At 40.4% G+C, this 12,200-nt stretch overlaps 1 pseudogene; it reads right to left on the bottom strand.

The window, feature by feature from the left end:
• Positions 1 to 8,272: 8,272 nt before the first annotated feature.
• On the bottom strand, positions 8,273 to 8,963 carry LOC113754954 (annotated as a pseudogene).
• Positions 8,964 to 12,200: the final 3,237 nt, after the last annotated feature.

Genomic DNA, 12,200 nt, shown 5'->3' with positions numbered 1-12,200 from the left:
TTGTTTTGACGAGACGGCTGCACTCGCGGAGCTTGAATAGGAAGCCCATCAGTTGCATTGGCCGTGATGCTTAACTCCATGTCATGAGCACGAGTAGCTAATTCTTCAAATGTGTTTGGGCGTATACCCTGCAGAATGTAACTTAGGCTCCAATGCATTCCTCGAATGCACATTTCTATGGCAGAGGGTTCAGACAGCTTGTCCTTGCAGTTGAGACTCAGACTTCTCCACCTATCAATGTAGTTGACCACAGGTTCATCCTTCCATTGACGAGTGTTAGTCAACTCCAGCATACTGACGGTTCTTCTAGTGCTGTAGAAGCGATTCAAGAACTCTTGTTCCAACTGTTCCCAACTGTCGATGGACCCCGGAGTGAGATCAGTGTACCAATCAAACGCGTTGCCCTTCAAGGATCGGACGAACTGTTTGACTAGAAGGTCGCCATAGGTTCCAGCGTTATTGCAGGTTTCGACAAAATGGACCACATGTTGTTTTGGACTACCCTTCCCATCGAACTGTTGAAATTTAGGCGGTTGATATCCAGCAGGCATTGCGAGATTGTCGATTCTAGCAGTGTAAGGCTTGCAGTAGGTAAAGCTTGACTTTGAACCACCCTCCTTTTTATCTTTGATCACGCCTTCAACAAGTTCCTTCAGTTGTTCCACGGGGATAGTTCCATCGGCGGTCACATATACTTCCTTCACCTTGTCTTTGCCTTTAGACGAGAGAATTTCACGCTCTTGGTTCGCATGGATTCCTTCAGGAGCGTGATCTTTCTGGGTGAGCAGTTGAGCGATAAGAGCATCTTGGTCCTTGATGTGTTTCATCATAGTCTCCATCATTTTGGACATGTTCGAAACTTGTTCTTCAAGACTTAAAGCATTTGTCATCATAGCAGGCATTGCAATAGAAGAAGCAACAGAATCTTCCATAGAAAATTTTGATTGAAGGGTTTCATGTGAAGAAGCTGATCCTGTGCTTAATGAATCATCATCATGCTCAGAAAATTTGGATTCGGATCCAAATTCGAGCATGGCGAGAGCCTTCTCAATTAAGGCAGGAACGTCTTGGATCCCCGTCGCGGAAGAATAGCTCATTGATGATGTTGAACCGAAGACGGGAGTTGGTGCCGATGGAGCTTCCATACTACTTTGGGTGGAAGTTCTCGTCATACTCCTTGTCATAGGACCGATAGCGCGGGTATTGGTGGTAACATGTGCAGCTTCCTGAACAGGCTTAGCATCAGTAGCCTTGGAACGTGCAATCATGATTTTGTTGCTCTTTGGTGCCATCGATGATGTATGTAGTTGAATATTCGAAAAGAAGAGATGGAAGGCAGAGAGGTCCCACCGGGCGTGCCAAAAATTTGTACGCGATAAAATTTCAAGTCTGCAAAATGACACGAAAAATACACGATAAATATATGATACATAAATTTAGAAAAGTATATAGGTACAATCTCTGGGGTTTTCTCGAACTTGTGGAGAGTTTCCCTCGATTCTTCTCCTCGAACACCAATCCAAGGGCTTCGCAGCTTATTCTCGGATCAACCACCGATTCTTTCAAATCTTGATATGGAAGATTTGAAGAACTTGAGAATATTTGAAGGCTCAAGTCTTGATATGCGGAAGACTTGAGGAGCTTAGAGACCCAGACCTTCGTAGTTTGGAGCTTCAATACTTGAGTGTATGAGATGCCTCCTGGTGTGTCTCTGTTTGTGTCTGTGTGTGTGTCTTTGATTTGGTTGAGAGACCTCTATTTATAGCTGTAGCAAGGGGTAGAGGTTGAAGACCTGTGTATCACTTTACTTGCAAGACGTGCAGTCATATTAGGACTGTGCCAGTTAAATATTATCTCTTCATTTTATATTTATCAATAAAGAGATAGATAATTTCCCGATTGGCCAAGCCTGTGGGGACAAGTGACGTGGCGCCGTCTGATTGGACAGACCATTGCAGTATATAAGAGATATATATGGATCAAACGACTCTAAATATTATCTCTTTAATAAGAAATAAATATTTAAATGTCTATCCAGTAGACATATGATATGATATGATTTGGTTGGTGGAGATATCCCTACAATTTGAATAAATTTGGAACACCTCACCTTGACACGTGGAAAAATATAATTGGCCATTTAATAACCAAATTTTCCAAGTGTACATGACATGTGGCAATACCCGATTGGATAGAAATAAGCCACAAAAATAATTTATAAACCAATGGTAATTTTAAGAATTAATTAAAATTCCATTGTCTACAATTACCTAGTAATGAGCGTGCACACTTGGATGATAACAAACGTGCAGAGTTTGTTAAGCAACTGCATAAGAAAGTCAGGGCCAACATTGAGAGGAGAACTGCTCAATATGTCAAGCAAGCTAACAAAGGTCGCCAAAAGTTGATTTTTGAACCTGACGATTGGGTATGGTTGCACATGTGCAAGGAACGTTTTCCTGTGCAAAGGTGAAATAAACTACAACCGCGGGGTGATAGACCTTTTCAAGTGTTGGAGCGCATCAATGACAACGCCTACAAATTTGATCTTCCTGGTAAGTATGGAGTTAGTGCTACATTTAATGTTTCTAACTTAGCTCCTTTTGATGCAGATGATGTTTTTGATTTGAGGGCAAATCCTTCTCAAGAGGAGGGGAATGATAGCATCATAATACGTGGGCACGCCGACAACGGCTCGAGTGATCGAGGGGCTGAGGATCGCGTGCAAGCTCCAAGCGGATCCATTACTAGGGCTCGCGCAAAAAGACTTCATGAGCAACTCAATGTACTTGTTCAGGCCATACACAAGTCCTTTGAGGGATTCATACACCCTAGTGAAGGTGATCGAGGCCCGGTATTGAGCATTGGAGCTATACACGAGTTAGAGGGTTTTGCCAAACCCTAGTTTTTCATTTCAGTAGTTCATTTATTCCCACATTAGTTTGATTAGCTTGAATAATTGACTAAGTGCATGTTGCACATAGAATCGCCAAGGGTAGGATTGTTATTTTGTTCATCATTATATGTTAAGGTGGGCTGCCTAAGAAGGAAAGCTCGCATGAGGCCCTAACCCTCGAGGGTTGAGCCTGTAGCTTCCGTTTCCGTTTCCGTCACTTATTAGGGCCATATCAGCCGCACCTTTAGTTCCTTTTCTTACTAGATTAGGTTTTTACTTGTAATCTATATAAGGCACCACATTACATCAATAAGAGGGTAGACACTTTTATCATAAAAGAAGTGAGATAATTTTCTCTATAGTTTTCTAGCATCCCTTGAACAACTCAAAGTTATACTCTAGTGTTCTTGTTGGCTTATCAATTCAAGAATCACACTTGAATTGTGGCGCCTTCTACACTTGCCTGAGGTTCGCTAATTCGTTTGATTACGGGTTGAGATAATATCAATAAGTTCGTTGTCACGGGGATTAGAGGGGTCGTAGGGTTTCCACTGCTACCTTCCTTGTATGATACCCAGACTTCTTTAAACCCTAAATTCTAATCAAAAGAAAAAAAAAAACCTAGTTTACTTGTGACTAACCAATTTTCTTAAATTTCGCATTTTGAATCGAAACCCTAATTGTAATCAATGGAATTGTAAAATCCCGTACATTTTTCTTAAAATTCCTTTTATTTGGAAATTATTACTTTCTAATAGCCTTACTTCCCAATTACACCACAATAAGTGCAAATGAATCTAGAAAGTAGGGTTTCACTTTTCGTTTTCAAGTTAGCGCGAATTAGGATTTTCATGTTTTCCATAGTGTGACTATTCGGTACGGAGTGAGGATCAAATTTGGTAGGTAAGAGTGACTTTTGGATGAGAAAATATTATATAATTTGAATTGATAATAATAAGTTAGTGATTAGAAGGTAAAAACCCTAGTATACGTGATTTAAGAAAAAACGGCTCGAACCGACGGGTATCGATCACTACCGATTGAACCCACCACTTCCTTACCACCACATACCCTTGATATTTTTATAAAATATCCCCCCTCATCCTCAGCTATATGGCCGAAAATTGTGGCCAAAATGCAAGGAAAAAGAAAGCAAAACTTGGATGGCTTTGGTGGTGACAAGTGTCAACCATCTATGGTTTCTTGACCAACCTTTTATCTCACCTTCTTATCTTCCATTTCAGCCCATTTTCCCTCATTTCTTTCTGTTTTTGGTCGAGAGCAAGAAGGAGCAAGAGAGTGAAGAGAATTTTCCATCTTCAACCTTGAATCCAACCTTTTTAGTACAAACAAGAAAAACTAAACCGATCAATCACTAGCTTGGAAGCTTGGGAAGCTAAGGAATCAAAAATTTCAAGGAGAGGTGAAGGATCATCCTAGCAAGCTCTTGTCTTGAGATTTGGACTCCACACACACGGAGTAATACCCGAACGTAACTTGTAAAGGCACCGCATCTTTTGGTGAGTGCTTCCAAATATCTGGTTAAACTGGACACTTGTTTTAATACTTGATCCATGAAAATACATGATACGAGATTTGTTGATCGGGCAAGGGTGTACTTTATCGCACTTGCCCTAATATGATATCTACTTGTTTATTGTTGCAATTAACTTGATATACTTATACTTGATTTGTAAGTGTGGAGCGGCAGTATGTACCACACTCTATTCGAGTGGGAGGTGCCTCTCATTCCCGTCTCCATACTTTTATTTTAATTCAGTCGATTGGAGTGTTATCTCATTGACTTTTGGGGACCCCAAACCCCACTGGCTAGTTAATCGAGTCGAGCCGGCAAGGGTTTGGTCGATTAGATAACGAACCATAGGTAGTTAGTAATGTCGAGTGGAGTGATATCTTCTCGACTAATCGGTATACTCGAGTATTACCACTCATGTTTATTGAGGATTTTGGACCCAGTAGGGGGTTTGAATGGTGGACGGAGAGTAGTGTAAGTGTTGTTCTACTGGATTGGTTACTTACTTGAAGGTTGACGGAGTGTCAACTATTACTTGATCAAGCTCTAGTGATGCAATAGGAATTTGGCTCCTGAGAGCCATCCGTATCCTTATACTTTAGAGTGATTATTGTTTATTGGATTATTGTTTCTTTTGCAAACTTTTACACTCGCTCATTTTGAGATTGCTATTTGAAGTGTTATTGCTCACTTTTATGAACTCTTCATGCTCGTTACTTTGCTATATCGAAAACTTGTACTTATAAATAATGGTCAATTTGCTATTTGGAACCTCACTGAATTTTTAGCTCATTCCACGCCATTTGTTTTCCTTACAGGGGTACGAGCGAGGCGTGAGACCTGTACAGACTAGCGTAGTCTAATTGTTTTGAATTTTGTAATTGTATTCGCACTAGTCGCTCGATTAGGGTTGAATGTACTGAGAACTTAAATCTTTTGATGTATTTGGAACTGTATGGATGGTTGAGATAGAAATGAATGTATTCGTATGTTCCAAACTTGGGAACCGTTATTTCGTTTATTATTGAGGTTGCGCCTTATTTTAATTGATGCGAGTGAGTGAGTGTCGCGCCCCACTTTTCGATGAGTGAATAAATGTGTGAGATTGTGTGGTGTGAACGTGTGCAAAATAAAAAGTAAAAGGCCATGGGACTTTGGAAAGCGACGATTTGGCCAAATGAAATTTTAAAAAGGGTTTTTTTTAAATATGAAAACGGAGTCGCCACTTGGTATAGATTTGGGGTGTACCAAGTCACCCAAAAAGTATTTTTTAAAGACAAAGTAGTAAAACCCTTTTTAAAACGACTCCTAGTCCACGTAAGCCAAAGAAAAAGGTTCGGGGGTCACGTTTGACAAAGGGGAAGGCAAGGATAGAATCCAAGGCACCCCTTTGACCTAGCCAAGGCTAGTTGCGCGACTTAACCTTACCTTTCCTAACTTTCTACCCAATATATGTTCGCACGTTGGATATGACTATATGAATGCAAAACGGAAAGAAAAATGCAATCCTAAATTCTACGATGTCTCTCGTGAGGCTTTTGGTCCCAAACCACATGAATTGTGGCGGCCAACAAAGGAAAACCCCATAGAGGTCGATTAATGCAAATGATGACTAAAGTGCAAGTGTGCATGTGTATAAAAAGGTGCACGTGTGAAATTGTATGAAAAATCCAAGTGTTTGTGTGCAAGTGTATGAAAAGGTGCATGTGTGAATTTGTATGAAAAATCCAAGTGTTTGTGTGCAAGTGTATGAAATATAGTGATAAGTGCATATAGGTGTAATTAAGTGCAATTTTGTGAAGTAGAAATCAAAATGAACAATAAGGAAAGGAAAAGTGATGAGGAAATGTGAATTGAAAAAAATGAGTAAGTGATAAATGAGAATGAATGAACCTAAAGGAATGCATCAGGTCGGGTATGGGAATGACTCCTAACTTTTTCGACTTCGATTTTCCCTTTGATTAGAAAGCAAAACTAGCGTGCTAAGGCTATCGAGTAGCCACACTCGCTCGTTTCCCTTATCAGAAGGGGACTCTCAAGCAAATGAACCCTATAACTAGTATGAGATGCAAAACCTAAAAATGAGGGGAAAAAGGGGTTCGAGGAGCATGCCAATGATAAAACTAAGAAAAATGCATGACATGTAGTGAACATGCAAATATGCACTAACAAAAGGGGATGGCCTATTGGGTCTAGCGTTGGACTAGCCCTTTCTATGAATTCCGACTAGCGTTGGACTAGCGGAAACGTATATTCATCCATCACATTCATTTATGGTTATGGAAAGCGAGTAGACATGCCAAACACTCGTAAACACGTAGCACATAACATTTAGCATGCTCGACTAGATGCAAGGCCCTAACAAAGCAAATTAACATGTAACAACTAAGCAGGCAAGACACATAAGGCAATTAAAGCCCTAACTATTACATTTGCTAGCTAGGCACACGTCTTCGATAGGTCTTCATCGAATGCTCCTCCAAGCCCTATCTATTACAAGCCAAGAGGTGTACACATACCCCATAATGAATACCTTAGACAAAGGGGGAAAGGGAAAATGGACAAGAAAGCTCGCCAAGCCCTATCTATTACAAGCCAAGAGGTGTACACATACCCCATAATGAATAACTTAAATAAAAGTAAAGTAAATGAAATAAACGCAAGGAATTAAAGGGAAGCAAGTAAAGCGAAGTAGACATGCATATTCACATAACACGTAGGAGCACGTAGGAAAAAAATGAAGTGCAAATGAGGGATAGAATGTACCTCCCTTGAATTGACGCCCTAATGAGGTGAAGTTACTAATTTATCTTCAAAAATAAAAGAAATGGTCAAGGTACCAATTTATTTGGAAAAATTAAAGAAAATGTGCAAAAACAAAGCTCACTTGATCGTAAAGCCTCTAAAGTTATGGCTTAAATGCAAATGACAAAGCATGGTAGTTAATTGAAGTAAAGCAAGCAACGCAATTGCAAAAATTAAAGCTGCCAAGGACCAAATTGAGGACATTATTCAATTGGTTGGGTCATAATGCATTGCTGCAAAAATCACAGGGACCCAATTGATTAGTTTTCTCAATTTTGTGGGTCATAGTAGCATAAGGTGAAACTTGAGGGGGTTAAGAGGCAATTTTAAAGAATTATTTCATGCATGCACGAAGCCTTTGTTTCTCATCTTCTGGTTTACCTTCAACCGCAGCCTGAAGCATTACCAACCCAAACATTACCAACCAATAACAACTTTTGAATCAAATGATCATAAGACAATCCCCCAAATCATCAACCAAGCCAAATAATACACTATCATTGCTAGATCAAATCAGGAAAATCCGGGTTGATGGCTGTTATTTTCTAAGTTGCTAATCACACGCATGCCTTGTAAAAGAAAAACAGCAACTAAAATCTGGCGTAATGCTGCCCAAACCAAAAACCCCTCAAACATGCTCTTAAGCAAACCCCAAGATTCACAGAAACGCAAGGAAAACTGCTACTGGAACATATGAACGAACAAAAGAAAGACCAGCCGCGAACATCGAAAACATTTCTGCATTTTTCAGATATCATTTTCTGCAGCTATTTTCTATTAAGCTTCAATCAACCAAGAATGAAATTGCTGCACTTTGCTTGCAAACTGACCCAGATTTTCTAGTTCAAATACACAACTTCAACTAGGATTAAGCAACTAACAACTTTAGATTAAGCAACCATGATCCAAGTGAACAAGCAACTCAGAAAAATATCATACTCAGTTCTAAAAAATGCATGCAATCCAAACAAGGGATAAGAAAACGATTATTGCAGCTACGGTAGCGATTACCTGGGATCCAGACAATGAAACACGAGTCATACCTTCAGCATCTGAAGCTTATTCGAGAAGGCGATGGCAACCCAATCAGGCTGGGAAGAGGACCACCGTGGCTGCTCAACTTCGGCACCGGCAGTGTAAACGAGAATAGGGTCCAATCCACCCTCAGTGGGCTAGCCCATGGAAGAGAGATCCCAAATGAGGGCCTGGGAGTCATCTCCAGCAGTGCAGATGTGGCACGAGCTGTGGGGAGTCCAGGCGATGGTGTTGGTACTGGCCTGATGCCGCTGCAGCTCCACGACTGGAAGCGTGGGAAGCGGATGTCCAGGACGACTACCTTGGCGCTGTCCATAACGATAGTGGCCATGTACCGGGGGTCCTGTTCGTTCCAACCAAGGCGGACAAGCGGCGTATTGGGCTCGGAGCTCTCGTAGATAAGGGTGGAGTGCTCCTTGTCGCGGGCGATGAGCTGGGTGTCGACGGTCTCGCGGTCGATGTCTCAGATGGTGCAGGTGGTGTCGATGCTGGAGGCGCCGATGCGCTTGGGTTCTGCCTCGTTCCAGTCAAAGGAGGTGAGGGGGCCGGAGAACTTGCTGTTGCGGTAGTTGTTGAGGAGGCCCTTCATGTCGACGCGGGTTCCATCGTCGGCGACCCGGAGGTAGTCACTGGAGGTGACGAGGAGGTCGGGCTTCTGGCACTCCTCATCAGGGATGAAGATAACCTTCGCTGCTGTTCGCCAGACCCATCTTCGGTGGGATCGCTGCTAGCCCCCCAAACTTTCCCTGCTCTCTCCAGTTTTTTAGCCATTCTCTCCTCTCAGTTTTTCTTTCTTTTTGCCGTCCCCCGCTCTCTATCGCTCCCCAGAAACCCTAGTAGCTTTCTAGTTCTTTTCAGTCCTTCACTCCAATAAGCCTCCGCAGCCTTCTTTTTTCTACCGCCGCCAACCAAAGCTCTCCTTTTCTCTCCGCTGTTTTCTTTTTCACCTCATCCGAGAACCTCTCTCTTGCGGCTACCTTTCAGCTTTCCTTTTATATCCCATGATAACCCTAAACTTCAAGCCAGCTCTTCTATATTTGCAGCCCAAGGAGCTGCCGAACATTTCTTTGCAAGCTGCGAAAAACGCAGCTTGCTGCCGCGTATCACTCTTTTTTTTTTTTTTTTTTTTTTTTTTTTTTAACTTTCAACTTAATAAATATAATAATAATAACAAATTGACAAAAACCAGGTAATAATAATGAAAATAATTTAAAAACAACAAAAATGGCCATTTTTCCATCTTTTTCTACATTTTCTTTTTTCTCCTTTTTTTATGATTTTTCATTTCCATTTTTCTTTCAAGAAAGCATTGAATAAAAACCAAAATGACTAAAACATATTTTTGATGTTTTCCTTTTCTTTTTCAAAAAACTCTATGCTAAGCTTAAAAACTAAAAAAACTAAAAACTAAAAACTAAAATCTAAAACTTAAAAGTGATTAAAAACCTAAAATGACAAAATAAAAATAAATAGACAAACTAAAAGGGCAAAATGAATAAAACTAAAATAAAATAACAACTAAAAAATGCAAAACACACAACAATGAACTAAATGCAAGCGATCTAAAATAAAAATCATGAAGTAGATGCCACATACAAATTATTCAAAATTTGGTGTCTACAGTTTGCCCCTCTTTGTCTGAGTTTTGAAAAAACTTGAGACAAAGAAGTGGACACCAAATACTTACCTGTGTTATTGGGCTGCAAAATGATTCCAACGAACAAGAATTCTAAAAAAAACGGGACTGACCCGAACATGAATGTAAAAACGGGATAGACCTGAACAGAAATGTAAAATTGGGATAGACCCACGGGATAGACCCGAACAGAAATTTAAATTAGATGAATTGAAGTGAGATTGAGTGTTGGTGGGATGAAAACACGCACATTAGTGAGATAGGCTCGATGCTAACGGCGGTAGGATGAAAACGCGCACGTTAGTGAGATAGACTCGATGCTAACGGCAGTAGAAATAAAACACGCACGTTAGTGAGATAGACTCGATGCTAACGGCAGTAGAAATAAAACACGCACGTTAGTGAGATAGACTCGATGCTAACGGCGGTAGGATGAAAACACGCACATTAGTGAGATAGACTCGATGCTAACGGCGGTTGAAGTAAAACACGCACGTTAGTGAGATAGACTCGATGCTAACGGCAGTAGGATGAAAACACGCACATTAGTGAGATAGACTCGATGCTAACGGCGGTTGAAGTAAAACACGCACGTTAGTGAGATAAACTCGATGCTAACTGCGGTTGAAGTAAAACACGCACATTAGTGAGATAGACTCGATGCTAACGGCGGTAGAATGAAAACACGCACGTTAGTGAGATAGACTCGATGCTAACGGCGGTTGAAGTAAACACGCACATTAGTGAGATAGACTCGATGCTAACGGCGGTAGAATGAAAACACGCACATTAGTGAGATAGACTCGATGCTAACGGCGGTAGAATGAAAAACACGCACATTAGTGAGATAGATTCGATGCTAACGGCGGTTGAATAAAAAACACGCACATTAGTGAGATAGACTCGATGCTAACGGCGATAGAGTGAAAATGCACGCGTTAGTGAGAGGCCCAACGTGATCTTTGTGAAGTTGGCGGCACAAAATCCAGTCCCAACGTGATCTGGTGAATGGTTAGCAGGATAAGACCCAATCCTGCCATCCAATTGGTCAAGAAATTGGATTTGATCTGTCAAGATATAAGAAATTAAATTTTGATTTTCCAAGAAACAAAAATTTGAACTTGATTTTCGATTTTTGACTTTTGAATTTTTCTGATTTTTCGAGAGAATTTTTTTCAAAAATAATTTGCCCCAGTGTAGGGCCCTTTTCCCTTCTTTCTTTCCTTTCTTCGGCATCGGCCTTCCACATCGCCAGATGCTTTTCGTCGACTTCAACTGTGAATACCTGCACAGGGGGCTTACATGCACTCAAATTTTCAAGAAAAAGGCAGCGTGATTGATTTGAAAAATGCATTATTTTGATTCTTGGACGAAATCCTCAATTGGACTACAAAAATATTTGCCCTTGTGTGGGCTTATTTTGCAAACTTTTGCAAATAAAAATTTTGCCCCAGTTTGGGCCCATTTGATTGCAAAAATTGGTTTAGATGATTTCCCATTTACTTGAACAAAGAAAAACCGCACTTTCTAAAATTTAGAAAAGAGTGCACATACAACAATGTGAAGAAACTTTAATCGTCAAGTTTGAACTCATGCAGAAATTTCATGATGAATTCCTCAAAATAATGCCAAATTACAAGATATTTCTTCCTTACCTTAGCATCGAAAGCTTTGGGTAATGGGCGTTATTTCTGACTTGGAAATGGGAGGCCAAGATTTGTCTTATTTTGTGCTCATTCGATATCACGTCTTCATGAAAGCAAAATAATTTGTCACCCTTATTTTCCAAGAAAACTTAGTCAACATACAAGCTTGATAGGCTTGCAATAAAATGGGTAGAAACGATAGCTAAACCTGTGAAAACTGGTTATACTCCCATGATCACAAATGATTGATGGATTTCTTAAAAGCATGACCTTTGTTTTGAGTTGTCATGAAGGAATAAGTCAACGATGGACTTTATTAGCTTGTAATGTGGCTTGAAAACGATAGTTAAAGAAATAAGATTCTCAAGGACATGGCACCGAAGATCGCATTTTTCCAAAATTGCCCCTATTTTGAACTTAAAAGATCTCAAACCTTGTTTGCATTTTTTCATCGTTCACCAGGGACTTCAGTGTCGAATCTTTTTGCACTTTTCTTTTGCATTCATTTTTCTCGCTTTTCTTTTCTTTTTCCCTCTTTTCAGAAATACCTTCTCGGGGTTTCATATGAAGAGCAGTGTCAACCTCACGCCAAATCAATTCAGAAATACAGCTAAAATTTTCGACATCAGAAATTTTCTTAACAGGGCC

The sequence above is a fragment of the Coffea eugenioides genome, unplaced genomic scaffold, assembly GCF_003713205.1.
Source record: "Coffea eugenioides isolate CCC68of unplaced genomic scaffold, Ceug_1.0 ScVebR1_1140;HRSCAF=1944, whole genome shotgun sequence".
Lineage (NCBI taxonomy): Eukaryota > Viridiplantae > Streptophyta > Magnoliopsida > Gentianales > Rubiaceae > Coffea > Coffea eugenioides.
Note: the sequence above shows the minus strand (reverse complement) of the source record. Positions and strands in the feature narration are given on the sequence as shown.